General features: G+C 37.5%; 1 pseudogene; it reads left to right on the forward strand.

The window, feature by feature from the left end:
- The first annotated feature begins 7,578 nt into the window (after positions 1-7,578).
- On the forward strand, positions 7,579-8,347 carry LOC131819856 (large ribosomal subunit protein eL8-like; annotated as a pseudogene).
- Positions 8,348-11,931: the final 3,584 nt, after the last annotated feature.

Genomic DNA, 11,931 nt, shown 5'->3' on the forward strand with positions numbered 1-11,931 from the left:
GACGGTGCCACACGTATTTCATCATTCTGCAGACTAATACAGGTTTCTTCAGGTGACAGTCACAGAGTTCCAAGAGCAGCAAAAGAGCAAGCCAAATGTGCAAGTACATTGCTAGTCTCTGTGCACGTCACATCTGCTCAAGTCCAGGGGTCAAAGCAGGTCACACGGTCCAGCCCAGAGTTAATGTGGGAGGATATAAGCAAAGGGTGTGAATGTAAAAGATGATAAATCTGTGACCATCTTCACAATCCACTGCAGTCCTACCTTGCCTCTCCTAGAGCCACTCTGTTAGTAAATGGCACTGGAAACACAGCTCATGGCTCCTCACCTTCTGTTCAGCGTTCTTTCCACCAGAGCAAACAAATAGGAGAGAGAGGAAGCTAATGGAGATAGAAACTGGGGAGGGTGTGCAGGCAGCGATGATTAGGAAGTCACACAGGGTAGTTCAGATTACCAGCTCACTCAGTTAAAAGTGATTAAGGTAGTAAAATTAAGCAATTTCCACATGTTGCTTTGTTTTATGCAATTCCAGTCAATATCTATTTTCTAAAGTAAATATGTCATATTTAATAATATGTAATATTATTATAATATAAATATCTTTTTTGAAAAAGAAATTTATAGACAAAAAGTCATAAACAAAGGCTAGCATCTTCTTTTTTTTCCATTTTATTTTATTTTATTTCTTTTCAGTGTTCCAGAATTCATTGTTTATGCACCACACCCAGTGCTCCATGCAATACGTGCCCTCCGTAATACACACCACCAGGCTCACCCAACCCCCACTCTCTTCCCCTCCAAAACCCTCAGTTTGTTTCTCAGAGTCCACAGTCTCTCACAGTTTGTCTCCCCCTCCGATTTCCCCCAACTCACTTCCCCTCTTCTCTCAGTGTCCTCTGTGTTATTCCTTATGCTCCACAAGTAAGCGAAACCATATGTTAACTGACTCTCTCTACTAAGATTAGCATCATCTTAACAAAAACAGTGTCACTGTTGTTTTCTATTAGCTGTTTCAATTCAGAGCAAGAAGAAAGAATCAAGACCCTTCTAGTCTTCTCCAATCACAAATCTAATTTGTTTGTTAATTAATTGACATCATATTTGAAATTTTCCAGGTTTAAAGAAAAACTCTTAGAGACAGCCACTTGAGGTAAATTTCCTGATCAAAGTACAAATTGGTACAACATTTCAGAAAATTAATTTATAAATATGAGGGTGTAGAGAATGTAGTTAATTGATAAAATCAATGAGGGTATATGTTAAAGCTGAAAAAGAATAATAAATTAGAAGTCATGAGAAAAATTTTTTAGAATGTTCTAATCATCAACATAAAATGTGAAGAGCACTAATCATTCATCCCATCGTTTTACATCCCTTCTCCCCAACCCCATCTCCCCAGGATCACATCTCAACACAGCTCTATTTCCCTAACAACTGCACACAATATTTAAGTCAGCTTTACAAATGTGGTCTATTAAATATGGTTGACTAAATGATAGCTAACACAGAGAATACAGTAAAATATCAAAACTCTTGCCCCAGGAATATTTACTTTATCAGTACTACTGTAAATGCTACAAAGAGTGTTCAGTCCTGGCATGCCAAGAGTCATTCCTCATTTGCAACTTTGGTTGTCTGTTATGCTTATTTCACATGAAGAACATTGCAGCTCAGCCCACAGTTTGGGAAAGTCAACAAGCATAAGTACTTGAGGGGATGTGTTTGGCTCATACGCCCCCATTTACTAGCTCTTCTTTCTTGAGCAGGATGTTAGTACTGAAAACTCTGGGTCTTCATCTGTAACATGAGGATCACAGCTCCCACCCCCAAAGTCTATGTGAAGTATTGAAAATAATCAATCAGTATAAAACAGGCTCAGCATAGAGCTCATGGGGGATACCCTTTACATGATCATCTTTATATTACTAATAATATAATTATTATAAGGCAAATAATTTAGAGTGTTAGTTCACAAACTGAAATAATAGAGGAAACCAGAAGATCGATTTCTAGATAATTCCCGAATTTTCTTTTTTTATTTGTTTTCTAAAGTTCATTACATCTCATTAACAGCAAACCAGAGGAGCTATTTCCTGATGTCCTCTCCTGTATTACTTAGCTTGCTCAGACCCTTGTTTATGCTACCTGCAGCTCCCTTTCCCTATTCAGAGGACAGATGTTATTGACCTTCCTTCCCTCCCATCAGGGCACTGCTCTCTTCTTCCCAGAGTCTCAAACCATCTTTCTGTATATATTTAAAAGCACCACAGGGATTTTTTTTTTTTTTTTTAGCTGATAAAGAAGCAGCCTAGTTCTTTATTTTTTAAAAAAGTTATCTTTCTGAATAAAGATTAGAGATTTCATGCTAATGGCCTTCTTGAAAAAAAATCATGTTTTCATGCAGATATAAGGAAGAAAGGCAAACTCTTTGCAAGGGGCAAGTCTTATTCTTCATCGGACCCTCATTGTTTCATAAACAATAAGATGTACATGCTAGAAGGAGACTGTCTTGTTGAAACAATAAATGGCCCCTAAGGACTTCAAAGTGCTTTGAGGAGATTGTTATTAATTTTCCCAATCACCCTGTAGCAATAAAAACCTCAGTTCACAGAATTAAATTGAGATCTCAAGTGTCAGGTAGCAATTGCACAGTAAAGAAGTCCCCCAGTGATCTACTTTCTGAAAATATTTTGGTCATTTTCATGAAGGGTTATTATGAAAAATGAATACCAACAGTTCAAAAATTTTGTCAGCTATTCTGAAGATAAGTTTTCAAAGAAACTAAGCAAGTCTGACTTTCCTTTCAGGATTACTTTAAAAATTGACTGGAATGGATCACAGGGGGCAAAAGTGGAAAAAAATAAAGCAGAATATGCCCCCCCCAAAAAAAAGTGTGCTAAAAGCTACCTATGTCCTCCAAAGACATAAGCACTAGGCATGACTTAACTTAGAGATGTGAATTCAAAGAATCTTTAATATAAAATTGTTTGGGGTACACCAAAAAGTCTGCTTGGATTAAAACTATCTTCTCCAACAGTCCCTACTGTGATTCTCATTCATTTAGAGTAATTCATCAACTCCAATAACAATGACTCAGAGTAGGGTACCACAATAAGACATCATTTTAGTGTATTTTAGTGTAAATTCATTCATCCAAAGAAAACTAAACAGACTATATATATATATATATATATATATATATATATCAAAAGGTGTAGATACAAAGCATATCTGCCAGGACATCATAATGGTGAGTCCTGAGCAAGCAAGAGACTGTGAGGAATAGACACAGTCAATGTTGAAGGACAGAATGCTCAGACTATGGTCAGTCAACTTTCTCCAGGCCTCAACTCCCTCCTGGTTAAAGAAGAATAATTCTGTGTTCCTCAGCTCTCAGAGTCACAGTGAAAATCAAATTCAATAATACTTTAAAACATTCAAATGTTTCATTCAAATGTAAAAAATTAAAGAATCATTCCTAGAAATGTGGCAGAGGGTCATAAGGACAAAAAGAAATTCAGATGTCATAATAGTGATGACATAAATAAATGAATACATAAATAATACAAGAAATGTCAGTTACTGGGCACCTGTGTGGCTCAGTGGGTTAAGCCGCTGCCTTCGGCTCAGGTCATGATCTCAGGGTCCTGGGATCGAGTCCCGAATCTGGCTCTCTGCTCAGCAGGGAGCCTGCTTCCTCCTCTCTCTCTGCCTGCCTCTCTGCCTACTTGTGATCTCTCTCTGTCAAATAAATAAATAAAATCTTAAAAAAAAAATGTTAAAAAAATTTAAAAAAAAAAGAAATGTCAGTTACTAAGTTTTGCTTAAAATTTCTTACAGTGGAAAACACTGTAGATTTTTTTTATTCAAGGACATAAAATAAGGATAAAAATAATTTGCTGCATTAAATGAAGATTTTTTAACATTTCTTAAAAAAAAAAAAAAAACCCTGGAGACATGAAAGTCAGTCTCTTTCCTTAAATAAAAGGCAATTACATGGGGCGCAATTACATGGTGGCTCCGTGGTTTAAAGCCTCTGCCTTCCGTTCAGGTCATGATCTCACGGTCCTGGGATCAAGCCCTGCATTGGGCTCTCTGCTCTGCAGGGAGCCTGCTTCCTCCCTTCTCCCTCTGCCTGCCTCTCTGCCTATTTGTGATCTGTCTGTCAAATAAATAAATAAAATCTTAAAAAAAAAAAAAAGGAAAAAAATAAAAGAAAAGGCAATAACCAAAAAAGAACCAAAAAACAAAATCAAAATCAAATGGTAGATTTTAAGCTCTAATGTATACAGATGACCATGAAATGTGAAATGAAAAAAAAAAAAAAAAAGCAAGTTCCTGAACCATATTCTTAGGTTTCATTATTTATATGTATGTTTGTAAATACAAGTAAAAAGATCTAGAAAACACACAAATTGTTAATAGTGTTACCTTGAGGGAGAAGAGTGAGGTTGAGGAAAGCTGAGAAGGAGGACTTTCTTTTTACTTTCGTCATGTTTGAAAAATTTCTAATCATACACTTTAGGATCTAAAAAAAAAAAAAAAAAGCATGATAGATATTATGACAGACATGTGCAGTCTCTTACCCTAGGGATGGTTTCAGATGAGCCTTGATAACTAAGCAGAAATCAGTCAGATGGAATATTAGGGGAAATGCACTTATGGCAGAGAACTAGCATGTGCAAAAGCATGGGGGCCTAGCAGGAGGAGAGGTATCCACCATGTATAGCACTTTGGTAAAAGCAAATCTTAGGTAGATATGGGAGAAGAAGAGGAGGTGATGGTAGAAGGCTGATTACATGGCCTGTGTAAGGTACTAGGGAATTTGAACTTTATTCTGAGTGACTGCTGAATTTGTGTCAGAGGAGTAACACGTTTGTTTTTTAGGGAAATGTCACTGGAAACGGTGTGAAGAATGGACGGACGAGAAAAAAAAACAATTAGAGAAGCACTTGTTACATCAAGGAAAGAGTTGTTGAAGGCCTGAACTAAAACCATGGATAAGAATCAATAAACGATTGGTTATTTGCAACTAAAGTTTAAAATGGAGATCTGGGTATTTACCCCAAAGATACAAATGTAGTGATCCAAAGGACTACCTGCACCCCAATATTTATAGCAGCAATGTCCACAATAGCCAAAGTATGGAAAGAAGTCCACTGACAGATGAATGGATAAAGAAGATGAGGGGTACAACACACACACACACACACACACACACACACACACACACACAGGAGTATTATGCAGCCATCAAAAAAAAATGAAATCTTCCCATTTGCAATGACGTGGTTGGAACTAGAAGGTATTATGCTAAGCAAAACAAATCAATCAGAGAAAGACAATTATCATGTGATCTCACTGATATAAGAAATTTGAGAAACAAGACAGAAGATCACAGGGGAAGGGAGGGAAAATGAAACAAGATGAAACCAGAGAGGGAGACAGGCCATAAGAGACTCTTAATCAAACAAACTTAGGGCTGTTGGAGGGGAGAAGGGTGGAGGGATCGGGTAACTGTGTGATGGACATTGGGGAGGATATGTGTTGTAATGAGCACTGGGTGTTATTTAAAACTGATGAATCACAGACCTCTGTACCCCTGAAATAAGTAATACATTATATGTTAATTATTTGAATTTAAATTTTAAAAATTATTTAAATAAATAAACAAATTTTTAAAAATAAAATAATTTTTAAAATCTTTAAAAATAAAATGGATATCCAGTCAAGAGATAAAGCATTTCCCAATTCCATCATTCATGTTCCCTATCACAATCTGAGAGAAACCCATATTATTTTTTACTTAATAAATTTATTATTGACTCACATTAAGCCCCCTATTGAGCAGTAATATCATAGGTTTGATGCACTGTGATTTTCTAATACACCTTAATATAAGTACATAATAATTAAAATACCATATAAATCTTCTCAAATACCAGCAAAGAAAATCATACCATCCTTTAGGACACACAGGATAAGTAGCTTCCAATTCTAGAACTCTGTAAGTCTAGGTTTTTTAGCCAAAATCTTTCTTGGAAAATTGAGCCCCAAAAATATTCTAAGTAATTTGTCCAAGGCTTAGCTTAGACCAAGCATAGTGTCAAGATCTAGTAACTCAGAAGTGCAAATTCTCGAGCCTTACTAAATCAGAAACTCTGAAGGTACAAGGGAACAATCTATATTTTAAGAAATATTCCATGTGAATCTGAATCCCCTACCTAAAGTTTGAAAGCACTGCTTTGGGCCACCCACAGATTTTCTCAGCACAGAGACTGAGGCAATTAGAAGAATCAGCTGAGATCATTTCCAAATCAATGCTCTTACATCTCATAACATCTGTTACTCTTTTTTATTATCCAGATCCAAACTGTGCCTTTTAGAGCTCATGCTCAGTTCATTGACAACCATTAAATAAATCAATTGAGGATGAAGATGCATTAGTGGTTTTCTAGATCTCTTGCGTACCATTTCTCAAATTCCAGTCTTTCTCATGCCACAGTTACTACCTTCATAATTCCACTGTCACTGCGTATCACATATTATGTACATATATTGTTTACTTAAAGTGTTTCTTTAAATAAATTCCTTTTTTTTTTTACTTTAATAAATTAAGGGACACATGTATACTACTACCATCTCCAGAAAGTCAGTATCACTTGCTGTGAGTAAAAGCTAACTACAAAGGCAAATGTAGTGTTAGATTCTATCCTTGTTTGTCAAAATTTCTGCTCTTAAGAACTGTATTCCTCTGGGAGCACTCTAGTGACTCAATTGGTTCAGCATCCAGCTCTTGGTTTTGACTCACATCATAATCTCATGAGTCATGAGATCATCCCCATGTGGGGCTCTAAGCTTATCCAGGAGTTTGCTTAAAGATTCTATCCCTCAGCTCCTCCCCACACTCACATGCTCACACACTCACTCTCTCTCTCTCTCAAATAAATAAACCTTTAAAAAAAAAGAAGAAGAAGAACTGCATTCCTCTATTAATAAGGGTGGTTACCCTGTAGTAGAACAATATTCAAATTCTGTACTTAACTTGATTAAAGCATTAAGTGGACATGAAGCTTTCATCATGTGATATGGGATTAGTTAACTGTATGAGTATGAGCCCCCCAAATAATTGCATTCCAGCAGTGGTTCATACGCCGTACTTCAGGAAATCCTGGCTTAAACCATGTGTATAGACAGATAAACCCTGAGAATGCACAGATCTAGAATAGGAAAGTTCTAAAAATAAAACTTTCATATTTAAGTAGTGAACAAAAGCAGAACAAATAATAACTAGAACACCATGCCAGGACTGAACTGAGAAGGAAGACCTAAAAGGGCTGGAGAAAACTGGACACAATAATTCTAGTGAACTGGGGAAAAGCAATTTAGGAAAAGAAAGCACCAGCAAAAATTAATCTAGCATGAAGATCTTCCGTCTAACCAACCCTAAACCCAATGACATAAATAACTTTATTTTATGAAAGTCCATGCATATAAAAGTAGCACCAATGGAACAGGAATGTTAAGCAATTCCTGAAAGATTTAATTCTTTTTACTTTCTCTCTCCTCCTGTGGAAGATGCCCAGAGGGAAGAAGGTGAAGGGGAAGAAGGTGGCCCTGGACCCTGCTGCCATGAAGAAACAAGAGACAAAAATTGTGGTCCATCCTCAGTTTGATGAAATGCCCCAAAACTTTTGCATTGGACAAGACATGCAGCCCAAAATGAACCTCTCTCACTTTGTCAAGTGTCCCGTCTGCATCTGGTTACAGCAACAAAGGACTATGCTCTATAAACATCTGAAGGTTCCTGCTGTGATTAACCAGTTCTCACACACCTTGGACTGCCAAACAGCTACTCTACGCCTTAAGCTAGTCTACAAATACAGACCAGAGACAAAGCAAGAGAAGAAGCAGAAGAAAGTTATCAGCAAAAAGGATGTCCCCACTAAAAGGGTACTTATTCTTAAAGCTGGAGTTAGTTCTACCACCAACTTCATGGAAAACAAGAAGACTCAGCTGGTAGTGATTGCACATGATGTGGATCCCAGTGAGCTGATTGTCTTCCTGTCTGCCCTGTGCTTTAAGATGGGGTTCCCTACTGCATTATCTAGAGAAAGGTTAGGCTGGGCTGTTTGGTCCACAGGAATATCTGCACCACTGTCCCCCTCACACAGGTGAACAGAGGAGCTCTGGCTAAGAAGGTGGACTATAAGGACCAAAGACAATGACAGATATGATGAGATCTGATGTCATGAGGGAAGGTAGCATCTTTGGTCTAAAGTCAAAGTCTTGCATTTCCAAGCTGAAAAAGGCAAAGACTAAAGAACTGGACACCAAACTGGGCTAAGTGTATAGCTGTTGAGTTTTCCATGCATAAAAGTAATAAAAGTTCTTTTTCAGCCAGAATTAAAAAAAAAAAAGAGGAGGGAGAGGCAAGATGGCAGAGGAGTAGCAGACTGAAATGACATCAGGTCGCAGGAGTTCAGCTAGATAGTTATCAAACCGTTCCAAACACCTACAAACTCAACAAGGGATCGAAGAGAAGAAGAGCAGCAGTTTTAGGAACAGAAAATTGACCACTTTCTGAAAGGTAGGATGTGTGGAGAAGTGAATCCAAGGCAAAGGGACTATAGACTACGGGGTGAGGGTCCAGCTCCCAGCAAGTGGCAGGGCAACGGATCACAAAATCAGAACTTTTAGAAGTCTGCTCCACTGACGGACATCATTGCAGAGGCTAAACAGGGGTGGAGCCCTCGCTGGGACAGTGTGGTCTCAGGACCCCTAGGGTCACTGAAAGATCGGGGGTGTCTGAGTGTGGTAGAGCTCCCAGGTATTGGAGCAGGGAAACTGACTACAAAGATGAACCTGAGGAGTGAGCTCTCAGCTTATGGTTACCTTAAACAGTGATCCACAGCTCAGTTGGAACACTGCTCTTCGAGCAGGGATCCCACAAGTGGCAGATCCAGGGAGACTCACCTTTTTCCTCTGGAGACAGGAATCTGCTGGGGCTGTGCGCCAGAGACAGAAACATTCAGTCACAGGCTAGATGATTCCAGAGCATGGCCAGAGACCAGAGAGACAGGAGTGATTGACCCCTTTTCTCTGAGGGTGCACTGAGGAGAGGGGCCCTGAGCTTTCAGCTCATCCATGCTGGAATTGAGAGGCCGCCATATTCATTCCCATCCTCCAGAGTTCTACAGAAAGCATTCAGGGAACAAACACTCAAGAGAGCAAACTCAAGCAGATTTCTTAGTCTGGCTCCTGGCAAGGGTGGGGCAATTTCACCTTGGGCAAAGACGTTTGAGAATCACAACAACAGGCACCTCCCCCAGAAGATCCCAAAGGATATCCAGACAAGACCAACCTCACTGATCAAGGAGAACAGCAGAACTCCAGAATTAGGGGAAAGCAATGCATGGAATTCATGGCTTTCTCCCCATGATCCTTTAGTCTTGCAAAGTTAAATAAAATTTTTTAATTTTATTTTTATCTTATTCTATTTTTTTAACTTTTCCTCTTCCCTCTTTTAACATTTTTTAACTAGTTTAACTTAACAATTCCTTTTTTTTAATCTCTTTAAACCTTCATTATTATAGTCGCATTTTATCCTTCATTATATTTACCTTATTTTTTATTATACATATTATACATATAGGAGGGTTTTTTTCCTAAAAAATTTTAGAATACAATTTCTTCTAATAGATCAAAATATGCCCTAATGTTGCACAGGGCTTTGTTCTAGTCTCCATCCTAAGCACATTCCTTCACCACCTTTTTTTTCTTCTTCTTCTTCTTTCTCTTTCCAACCAACTTATCTTATCAATTCTTTTTTAGAATTTTTTTTAATTTTCGTCTTTACAGTCATATTCCATCCCTTCATCATTCCTACCCTTATATTTGTATATACATAAGTTTTTTCTTTCTTTAAAATTTTGGGAGGTAGTTTCTTCTAAGAGACCAAAATGCTCCCAAAACCAAGTGGGTGGCTCTATTCACCAATCATCCATATATATATATATATATATATATATATATATATATATATACACACACACACACACACACACATATATATGATTTCTTTTTAGCCCCTTTCTTCTCCCTCCCATTTGGGGTCTCTTCTAATTTGGTTAGCAAACATTTTTCTGGGGTCTTTGCCACCCTTTTAGTATTTTATTCTCTAATACATATATTCTTATCTGGATAAAATGACAAAGAAGAAAAACTCACCACGGAAAAAAGAACAAGAGGCAGTACCGACACCCAAGGACCTAATTAATACAGACATTGGTAATATGTCTGATCTAGAGTTCAGAATGACGATTCTCAAGGTGATAGCTGGGCTCAAAAAAGCCATGAAGAATATTAGAAAAACCCTGTATGGAGAAATAAAATCCCTTTCTAGAGAAATAAAAGAACTAAAATCTAACCAAGCTGAAATAAAAAAGGTGCGATCAAGAATGGAGGCTCTTGATGCTAGGATAAAAGAGGCAGAATAGAGAATTGGTGATAGAGAAGACCAAATGAGGGGGAATAAAGAAGCTGTTCAAAAGAGAAACAAACAACTACTGGACCACAAGGGGAGAATTCGAGAGATAACTGATGCCATAAGACAAAACAATATTAGAATAATTGGGATTCCAGAAGAAGAAGAAAGAGAGAAGGGAGAAGAAGGTATAATTGAGCAAACTATAATAGAGAATTTCCCTAATATGCCAAAGGGAACAAGCATCAAAATCCAGGAGGTACAGAGAACTCCCCTCAAAATCAATAAAAAATAGGTCCATATCCCATCATCTAATAGTAAACCTTGAGTCTTTTGACAAAGAGAAAATCCTGAAAGCAGCCTGGGACAAGAAGTCTGTAACATACAATGGTAAAAATATTAGATTGGCAGCAGACTTATCCACAGAGATCTGGCAGGCTAGAAAGAACTGGCATGATATATTCAGAGCACTAAATGAGAAAAACATGCAGGCAAGAATACTATATCCAGCTATGGTGTCATTAAAAATAGAAAGAGATATAAAGTTTCCAAGATAAATAAAAATTAAAAGATTTGCAAACACCAACCCAGCCCTACAGGAAATATTAAAAGGGGTCCTCTAAGCAAAGAGAGAGCCTAAAAGTAGTAGACCAGAAAGGAACAGAGACAATAGACAGTAACAGTCACCTTACAGGCAATACAATGGCACTAAATTCATATCTTTCAATAGTTACCCTAAAGTAAATGGGCTAAATGGCCCAATCAAAAGACACAGGATATCAGAATGGATAAAGAAATAAAACCCATCAACAAAAAAAAAAAAAAAAAATAGAAAAAGAAAGAAAGAAAGAAAGAAAACCCATCAATATGCTGTCTATAAGAAACTCATTTTAGAACCAAAGACACCTCCAGATTTAAAGTGAGGGGATGGAAAACAACTTACCATGCTAATGAACATCAAAAGAAAGCTGCGGTGCCAATCCCTGTATCAGATAAATTATATTGTAAACCAAAGACTATAATAAGAGATGAGGAAGGACACTATATCATACTTAAAGGGTCTGTCCAACAAGAAGATCAAACAATTTTAAATATCTATGCCCCTAACATGGGAGCAGCCAATTATATAAGCCAATTAATAACAAAATGAAAGAAACACATCAACAACAATATAATAATAGTAGTAGACATTAACACCCCCCTCACTAAAATGGACAGAGCATCCAAGCAAAAGATCGGCAAGGAAATGAAGGCCTTAAAAGATGCAGTGGACCAGATTGACGTCACAGATATATTCAGAACATTCCATCCCAAAGCAACAGGATACACATTCTTCTCTAGTGCACATGCAACATTCTCCAGAATAGATCACATCCTGGGTCACAAATCAGGTCTCAAATGGTACCAAAAGATTGGCATCATTCTCTGCATATTTTTAGACCACA

The sequence above is a fragment of the Mustela lutreola genome, chromosome 1 (assembly GCF_030435805.1).
Source record: "Mustela lutreola isolate mMusLut2 chromosome 1, mMusLut2.pri, whole genome shotgun sequence".
In the NCBI taxonomy this organism is placed as follows: Eukaryota; Metazoa; Chordata; class Mammalia; order Carnivora; family Mustelidae; genus Mustela; species Mustela lutreola.